Source organism: Lathamus discolor, chromosome 5 (assembly GCF_037157495.1).
Source record: "Lathamus discolor isolate bLatDis1 chromosome 5, bLatDis1.hap1, whole genome shotgun sequence".
Taxonomy (NCBI): Eukaryota; Metazoa; Chordata; class Aves; order Psittaciformes; family Psittacidae; genus Lathamus; species Lathamus discolor.
Genome location: NC_088888.1, coordinates 45496226 through 45505327, shown reverse-complemented (window position 1 = coordinate 45505327; position 9102 = coordinate 45496226).

Below are 9102 nucleotides of genomic sequence, written 5' to 3'. Positions count from 1 at the left end.
ACACAGTCAGAGGCCAAAACTCCCACAGGGTGTAAATGCTCTGAAATCAGAGTATTAAAGGTATCATTTCAGAGTGTTTAGCACCAAGCATTCCCACAGAGAAAAATAAGGAAGGATGTTTGCTCAGTTAATTGTCTCCTCTTATGCCTGAACAGGCTATGAAGTCCCAAGGACTTCTGAAAACATAAGCTTCAGATTCTAGCCTGGGAGCATATATTGTGAGGGATCTTGTTTCCTCTCATATAGTCATGTGAGAAGGTCTTTTAGTTTCCCATCTATAAGCAAGGTAACACTAGCTTCACTAATCTTTAATCTGTCTTCTCAGTCTGTGCCTGGACTCACAAACACTGCATCTTTGTTTGGAATTGGTAAAAAGGAAAAATACTGTGGGTAGTCTTCTTCAGGTCGTTACTGCAAATATAAATAAAACAGTTCTGTTGCAAAACTGGCAACTATCCTCCGCGTGTTGTTACTTTCTCTTCAAGTTAATCAAAATACATTACCTATAGCTCATTAATTGCTTGCCAATGACTGGTTAAAAGGCTGTTGTGCTCCTGATTCCTTTAAACAAACTATTTTCTTCCTCATTTTCAAGAAGGGGCAAGGAGAAGGCAGCTGTTGCCACTATCCCTCTGCCAGTTGTGTCTGTCACTGGGCACTGGAGTTTTGGCACCATGATCAGTTGTCAGTGATCTCAGTTCCCTTCTTGAGGCACCTCACATGCTCTTTAGTGGCTTTTATGTAGCGACGCAGCAACTTCACAGCTGGCTTCAGGTGTGCTGTTTGAATGCTACTTTTCCAAATGCTCTGCGGTTCAAATGAGTTCATCCATCCCTGCCACTTGCTCACAAGCACTTTGGAAATGTATTATTTAGAGCCTTCCTCCCTTGGTGTTTCAGAAATAAAGGTGTAAACTTTCTTTAGAGGTCTGAGAAAAAAAGTATTTCCTTTGCTCTTGGAGGAAGAAGTGAAGAGACAGCCTTTGAGCTGTGCATACCCCCAGAGGGTACTTGCGTCAGGAGAGGTGAGAATTAATGGAGGAAATATTGCCCTCTCCCTGTCTGCATCTGAGGATGGTGAAGCCACCGAGGCATGCTGTGTTGACACCTTGCCACTACAGTCACTGGAGGGATGGTGTAACGTTACCAGAGCAACCATGCATCCTGCATCACACCTTTTGCTGGTCAGGGGAGGTAGGAGCTGCCTTAAAAGTTTTATCAGGTCTCTTAAAGATTTATGTTACTTCCATGCCTTCTACTATTGCCTGCTTGACCAGTTGCTCATGGTGGAGAGCAAAATAAGGAGGCTGAAAAGCACACTCTATGGTTAACATATTTTCAAGGGCATTTTGAAGGGCTGGGGTCTGGAGATTCAGTGTAAAAAGCATGAGGAGAAATGGCTGGATCTTACTTGGATTTTTATCAATGTGCTTTTTCCTTCTCCCAGAAATGCTTCACTGAGGGGTGTCCATTTAAAGGAAGGTGTGAAGAAGAGCACTTTTGAGGGCCAAGACTCCTTGTCTCTCCAGGGTAAAAAACCCCTCCATTTTTCTAAGCCAGAGTCTAGGGTTTTCTTTATTCTGCAAGTCAAGAATTTTGCAAAATATGAGCCTGTGAAGCCTCTCAAAAGATGGGCTTTCCACTCCATTACAGAATGAAAACAAGTTTGAAAGCTTATGAACTGGAATTGCTGGTCTCCAGATAGCAATACATGATGAGCATTTCCCTTACAAAAAACCCCAGATAAATACTCCAGAATATTGCAATAGCAATCCCAAGTAGAGCCGTAAAACCAATGTACAGTGAATGTGTTGGAGCAGAATGGTGACAAACTGCAGTAGTTTAAGGGAAGCATCTGTGCATGTGGCGGTGTGGAGTACAGATCCAGTCAGTGTGTCACATGCAAGCGGTACCTCTTGTTGAAGCCACGTCTGTGTAAAGCAATAGAAAAGAGCTGAGCGTGTTGAAGCATGGGATGTAAGAACATCTGCCCTTCAAAATGACAGTAATGCATCAGGTAAATGGAGGTGAGCTTGAACCACATGCTGCATCTGACATAATTAAAGGTGATGGAAAAGTACTGCTGGTGTAATGGGAAGATATGGTTTAATATATCTACCACAAAGAATGCCTTTGTAAGAAGAATGGAGCTGGAAATAAAGATGCTCCAGATTTGTACAAGCAACAGAATTTCCCAGTACATATTCTACAGCTTTCCTCAGACACTTGGTTGCATCTGCTGCAAAATGACTGCTTATGTCTGGACAAGTTTGAAATGTTAAGCTATACTTTTATGGACTATGTCAGGTTGCATCTTGTTGCAAGGGGTAAATCACATACAATGGCTTAGCCCTGCAACTTCTGCTCTTAGATGAAATCTTTGGATAACTGTCAGGTCAGTAAGAGGAGTGACAGGCAAACCTTAGATCAGTTCAGGAAAAAGGGTCATGGTGTTACACTCTCACCCTGTTCTCGCACAACAACCTCGTCCCCAGACCCTGTAAGAAAATGGGTTAAATAAAACAAGGCCTGTGTCAAAGTCTGAAATTGAATATGCAAAATAACAATAATAAAACAGGGCTGATCCAAGTAACAGAGCTTCACGAGGAGAATGTGAAGCATGAAAAAAAAGTAAAAAAAAAAAAAAAAGAAAAATCAGGCCAGGCAAATGACTGCACAGATTGCAATTTAGATAGAATGAATGCTCTAAGACCAGCAAGAAACCCATTTAAATATTCAAGCTGAGAAAGAACCAAGGCATGCACCAGAGTTTTAGTTGCCTCAGTCATTAAGCAAGCACAGATTTTATAGATGTTCAATAAAGGGAATTGTCAGGTCTTCACAACACAGTTAATATGAGAATGAAATGACAAATCAGAGTTAAAGGTTACACCCAAATGCTGTGCTGTGGTAGGAGAAATTTTATGTGGTGATCTTACTTCAGGAAAAAGGAAGAAAAATCAGTAAATGGGAAGTGAGCAAGTTAAGAGGCAGAGCCTGTATAAATCTTATGTCTTATGTGTGTTATTAGAAATAAAAGATTAGCAAACATCCCCTGGGAGGTGTCACAGAAGCCATGCAAGACTTGGGCGAAAGGATCCTTGAAAGGTTAGAGAGGCAGCATCAGCTGATTGAAGGTTTTATTGTCCAATGTGGCAGATCTATTGGGAACACATAGAGATCCCCAGCTCTGAGATGGTATGCTAGGCCTGGTGCCATGACTGATGTGGTATGGGACAAGCAAAACTTGACACCTTTCTGTGCAGGAGGAAAGGACTTGATAGTACCCAGGCAAAGCCTGCAGTGAATCAGCTCTGCTGTTGACAGGTTTTCTATCCTTCTCCAGCTAAAACTGCCAAAGATGGCTTGCTGAGTTGTCTCTGCTCCTCCCCATTCCCTCAGACTGCAGATGCAGGAAGCCTGTGATGTCCTTTATACTTCCTTGGGAATTACTGGGTCCCTCCTGCTGGAGGGCCAATGCCATGAAGAGCTATAGCTATGGTGTATCAGAGCTTAGGCAATAGCATGAGCAACTCATTGCTGCAAACACAGTGGTTCTTGGCTGAAGCCTGCTAGTGGGAGAGCAGAATTTTTGCATGAAGAGTTGGCTCTGTGCTGTGGAGAGGGAGCAGCCAATCAGCAGGGCTTGGATGTTGAGCTCTCTAGGGTGGCAGATCTGGGAATTCCTGGATGAGAATAACAGTCTTCACTGATGCTTTCGCTTTTATTGCATTCAGGAAAATGGGCCTTGGGTGAAATTTTTCCTTCCTTTTGGGGAGTGTAAGTAAACAAGATTATTTTAAGATTATGCCAAGAGTACAATTAACTTACACTGATTTCTTATGCTAATAGAAACAACTCTGCAAGGCTTTGAAACTTTGGCTAATCATTCAGCCAAAATTGCTACTCTATTTTAATAATAAAGACATCTATTGATGATTTTGTTCTGGATTCACTAATCCAATCACAAATGCCTTTTCTCTGTAGCTTCTTTGTACTCATATTTCTTACTCTTTTTTTTTTTTTAATATAAAAATAATTGGAAAAGCCTCAGTAAATAGATTATAGAAACAGAGAGGATTTCCATTACCATGCAAGTTCTTCCCCTTTCAGCATTTGCATGACAATCATTTAATAGCAAAATACAATTAGGGCAACTAGGGAAAAGTGTATGGCTTTGTGTTACATGATATTGCCTTCATTTGCCAATACTGTGAGTGCACAAATGGGCCCACAAAGCTGATTTCACTTGAAAATCCAGATTGGACACTGGTGTAGGTGTTACATCAGGACCTTTTGTGAATAGAAATGCATGTGTTAGAACTGTTCCAGGCTCTTTTTCTCCTCAGAAAGGAGAGATCAACTAAGGTCAGCTGCTTCTTTTTATTTTTTCCTAGTAATTTTACAGACAGGATATTTGTAATCCAGTTTTCTGGAAAGAAATAGGTCGTGCTCAGCAATTTAAAAGTTCTCTGCTTATTTCCTATCTAAAACTGCTGTGATGCTTTCTGCAGAGAGGCCTCTGCTTTCACCTCTCCCAGTGGTTTGCGCACTGCCTTCTCCTGTTGGGGTCTTCAGGGTTCCACCTGCTGTAGTCATATGGATACCTTCAGGATCGGAAATCATTTTAGCGCAGTAGAGGGAGAGACCTCACTTGGAAAGACAGAGGCCTGACCAGAAAAATGTGTAGGTCCAGCTCTCAGTGTTCAGATAAAGAGGGCATCTGCCAGGCTATTAAGGATGTGATAGTAATGTTCTGGAAATAACAGAAATGGGCCGCTTCTGCTATGACTGAACCAGCTCATTCTCTCCTTCTGCTTCCCCTCCAAACCGTCATCTATACATTTACTATGTCCCTGCTACACACAAGGTGCATCTCTGTGTTCCCACCACCTCCACCCTCCCTTCCAGACCACAGGTGCAAAATGCTGCTTTTGAATTTATAGAGTGCAAGGCACACTGAGATCTTCTTGTCTTTTCCAGATAAGGGACAGATCAGCTGTGCTAAGGATGTAGAAAAGTGAATTTTGCTACATCCTTGTCATATCCAACAGGAAAATGCCAACACAGTGAACTGTAGGGCTGTCATTTTCCCTTTCTTTATTTCTGGTTTGTTTTTTCAGTTTTGGGTTTGGGCTTTTTATTTTACACTGTTGAAACCCTTTTTCAGGATGATAGTATTTTGCAAGAATTTAGTCCCATAAGCTGCATTTCTCAACTGGGCAAATTTCTGCTATATTCATGTGATAAGATTATTTATAAGAACTGTAACAGGTAATATTCATTTCTCAGATTATAACTGCAGCCTCCACACAATGGATAGTGTTGGGGTGGGAAAAATAATTCAGTGAGAAGGCTCAAGAGCTTATCTGTCATATTTACAGGGAGCAACTTAGTGAGGAGTTTTCTGGGAGGCTGAAGTTGACATTTTTGTGTGTAGATGCTATGGAGTGGTGGTGGCAGTGGCGAGAATGAACTAAGACACAAGAGACAAAAGCTTAGCTTTTTCACCTTGCTTTTGTGATAATATTGTTAACAGTATTAGTTAATTAGTACTGTTAAATTCTTTCTTAGCAAAAAAATTGTGGGTTTGTGGAAAGTAATTTTATATAGACAATATTCTAGTCATACAAGTACTGGGCAGACAAAGAACTTTTATTCTAAGTCTTCCCTTTTCTATTTTCAGTAGGGGAAGGTGAGCCCTGCTTTAAGTGTGAAAGGGTGATTTTGAACTTCCTGCAAAGCCATCTGACATTCTCCAGTATTGTTTAAAGGTGGATACAGCTGGTGAAACAGAAGTATGTTGCTTGCCCCCTCTGTTCTGAAAAGTAGCCCTGGTCTGTGCTGTTGTCTTTAGGGACCAGAGCCTTCTTGTGATTCTGCTTCTGTCCTCTGCAATGCAGTAGCCCATCGCCTCTCAATCTTTGTGCTTGGGTCTCAGGGATGCCCTGCTGTGCCTTCTGCTCCCATGCAGCAGAGAGCAGAGGCAGGGGTGCAGTGGGGGCACTGGCTGGGTCAGAGGTTTCCCCTTTTCCCTGCTGAGCTCCCAGGGGAGTGAGTGACTGCCCACACACTTGTGTGCAAAGAAACCATCAAGGTGAGCTGGGGGACTGCAGTGGTGATTCCCTGCTCTGCCACATTCCCAGGCTTCCCAGGTTCAGACTGCTGCAGGTCACTGGGCAGGGCAGGCAACTGATGATTCTTTCTCCTCAGACAGCATGTGCAGAGGTCGATGCTTATTATTTTCTGCCTACAGCTGCTATGGATAATAAGGAAAGGGAAAGGAGAGTCATAATAACTTCTTGTTGCTTTCACTTGCTCTCTGCTTTTTAGGGTACGTGCATGTGTGCACCAGTTGCATCAATTAAATAACAACCAATTCAAGTACATTTACAGTCTGTCTTTGAAATGTCAGCCCCATATCGTATTTACCAATTAAGCATGAGCTGATTAACGGGATGCATTGTTCTCTTGGGTTAAACTCTACCATATTGTCATTAGGTGGATAAGCCTTCGTGAATCCACGTCTTCCTTCTGTGAAAGAAAAAGAAAGTGCACGCTCAAAAAGTAGGGCAATTTCTACCAAGCAGAATCAGCTGAGAGGAAAAAAAGAAAAGAGAGCTTCTCCTTCCCACTTTTTTATTTCAGTTGTTGTTTAATTGTTTCTTCGACCCAGTGGTTTAGTGATTTCACATCTATTTAATTAACAGAGAAATGGATAGGGTGCACTGAAAAACAAGAAAGGAAGATCAGATAGACAAATGGTCTCTATAAGTTCACAGTTCTTAAAACAGATGTTCACCTCCACTGGCCATGGTATATCATTATCTCCAGGAACCCTGAAGAGAAAACAAAATCCTTCATTAGTTGTAGGAAAAATAGAGCAGGCGTACAGGACTAAACAGATACACCAGCCTATTCCATCAGATCCCAGACCGCTGCTGTTGTGTTGCTCACAGGTCAAGAAGCTTGTGTGTCTGGGGAAGAGTGAGGCAAAGATAAACCTTTCAGATGTCTGTGGAATAAGATTACGATGATGTGATGAAGAACTGGTGTCTGCAGCAGAAGCAGCCAAATGGGTGGGTGGCTGGGACAATTCCTCCGTTACTTATTTGGTGCAATGGCAAAGTGCCAATTACCTCTTGGACCTATTGGTTGCTTTTTGGACAGGGTCAGCTTATTCTTGGAGTGGGACTGCCTGTTTCCTGACTGGAGTCTGTTCCCTATAGCTGCCTAAGCATCCTGATTCAAGGGTTAGGTGCTGTGTACAGTGGAAAAGCATTTTGCCCCTCACTTTTTTTTTTATCTATTCTTACTATACTTTGCAGATATAAATAGATAAAATGTAAATGCCGTGCTACTCAGTTTTCATCTCTCCTCACTGGAAAAATCAATAATTATGGGAATTTATCCTGTGCTGGAAAGATATACAAAAACACAGGAGAAGTTTGCCTGTGCAGTCAAATCTGCATGCACAGATGCATGTGCAGATGCATGCACAAACCCACCCGTGCAGACTGGCCACTCTTTTAACTCTCTGGGCCATGCATCTGATTTCCCCACCTGTGGGGCAAGAAATACTGTGTTCTGCTGGATAAGCAGTTGTGATGGCAACCATGAAAAAGCCCCTTAGAAAATGTGGCCTAAACAGTTTGATTACTGGTGCCCCAGATTTAGGTCTTGTGGTTATGCTTCATCGCTTTTAACATCTCCACTTACTTTTAATCACAGTTGAGCATTTCCAATCTGGCAGCCATTTCTGACTTCAAGTGTATTAAAGGAGTATTCAGATTCCCCGATAATAAAAGTGTGAGGATTTGCTAGGCAGGAGGCTCTAGAGGGACCCTCTGCTTCCTCTCTGCCTCCCACCCCCCATCCTTGCATCAGAGCCCTGGTAGCAGAAAAGAGATGTTGAAATCAATATGAGAATAAATTGCCACGTGGTCCTTATTGTGGAGACAAAGTTTCTACAGAAAATCCTTGTAATCAGAAAAGAGGGAAGATGAGATTAAACTGATTAAACTGAGAAAGTCAAAAAAGGACAAGTTGAAAGATTAGCTTGAGGACGACTGAAAAGCATAATCCTCCATGCATGTTAAGTAGAACAGTCCCTCTCTGTTATCAGCCCCTTCATCTGGTGACCTTCTGTTGCATTAGCACAGAGGTACTTGATCCAAGGCAAATAGTGAAAATTGAAAAGCCAGAATGCCAGTGATTATAACAGGTATCAATATTACTGCAGTGATGGTTTGTTATCATTAGGGAGCTCCATCAGAGCTCATTCTGGAAGCAAAAGGAAGAGAAAATAATACGGCATTACACTTGTGGCAGGGAATAGAAGATAAGACCTTGGGTTACGATGGAAAAACCTTTTTCATCTGCTTCCACCTCTAAAATTACAGCAGCAGAACAGGAAAAGAGATGGGGGAAGCTGCACAGGAAGATTGTGCTTTTGTCTCAGGGAGCAATTGGGCTTCAGTGGGTCACACACAGCCAGCACATTACACTTTTCTCCTGGAGTGAGACAAAACAAAAGGCCTGTGTCAGTTTTACTGGTTCAACGATTTTTTTGCTTCTCACCCCCAACATTACGGCAAATCTGCTCCTCTGCAGCCCCAGTGGCTGGCTCCTCTGCAGCCCAACAGCAGCCTTACAGATTCATGTTGCAGGGCTGCAAGTCCATGCTTGGCACAGTGCTGCTCTGGGGCACCATCTCCTCTCTTCTGCTTCAGAGATGTAGAAAGGTGTAGAAATAAAAAGCAAATATACTCTAACCAAGGGTTGTTGAGTCTTGTTATATAACATATCCCATCTTAACTAAGAAAATAAGATTCCTTCTGATTAGACTCACAGTTTTTGCTTTTGAAATGTGCTTATCACCACACTGGCATGAAAAACCTTTTTTAGAGAGTGGTTTTATTACCTTTTTTTAAGCTGGCAGAGGCCAAAATCCAGGAAATACAGAGTAGCACAGCTTTGTGACTGTGTACTTCACCAGTAGCTATTGAGTGATACTTCACATTTGTGCCTGTTTTGTCCTTTTTTCTGTTCTCCCCCTCAAGCCTGTCTTTTTTTTTCCCCCACTAATGCCAAAAAATGCAGT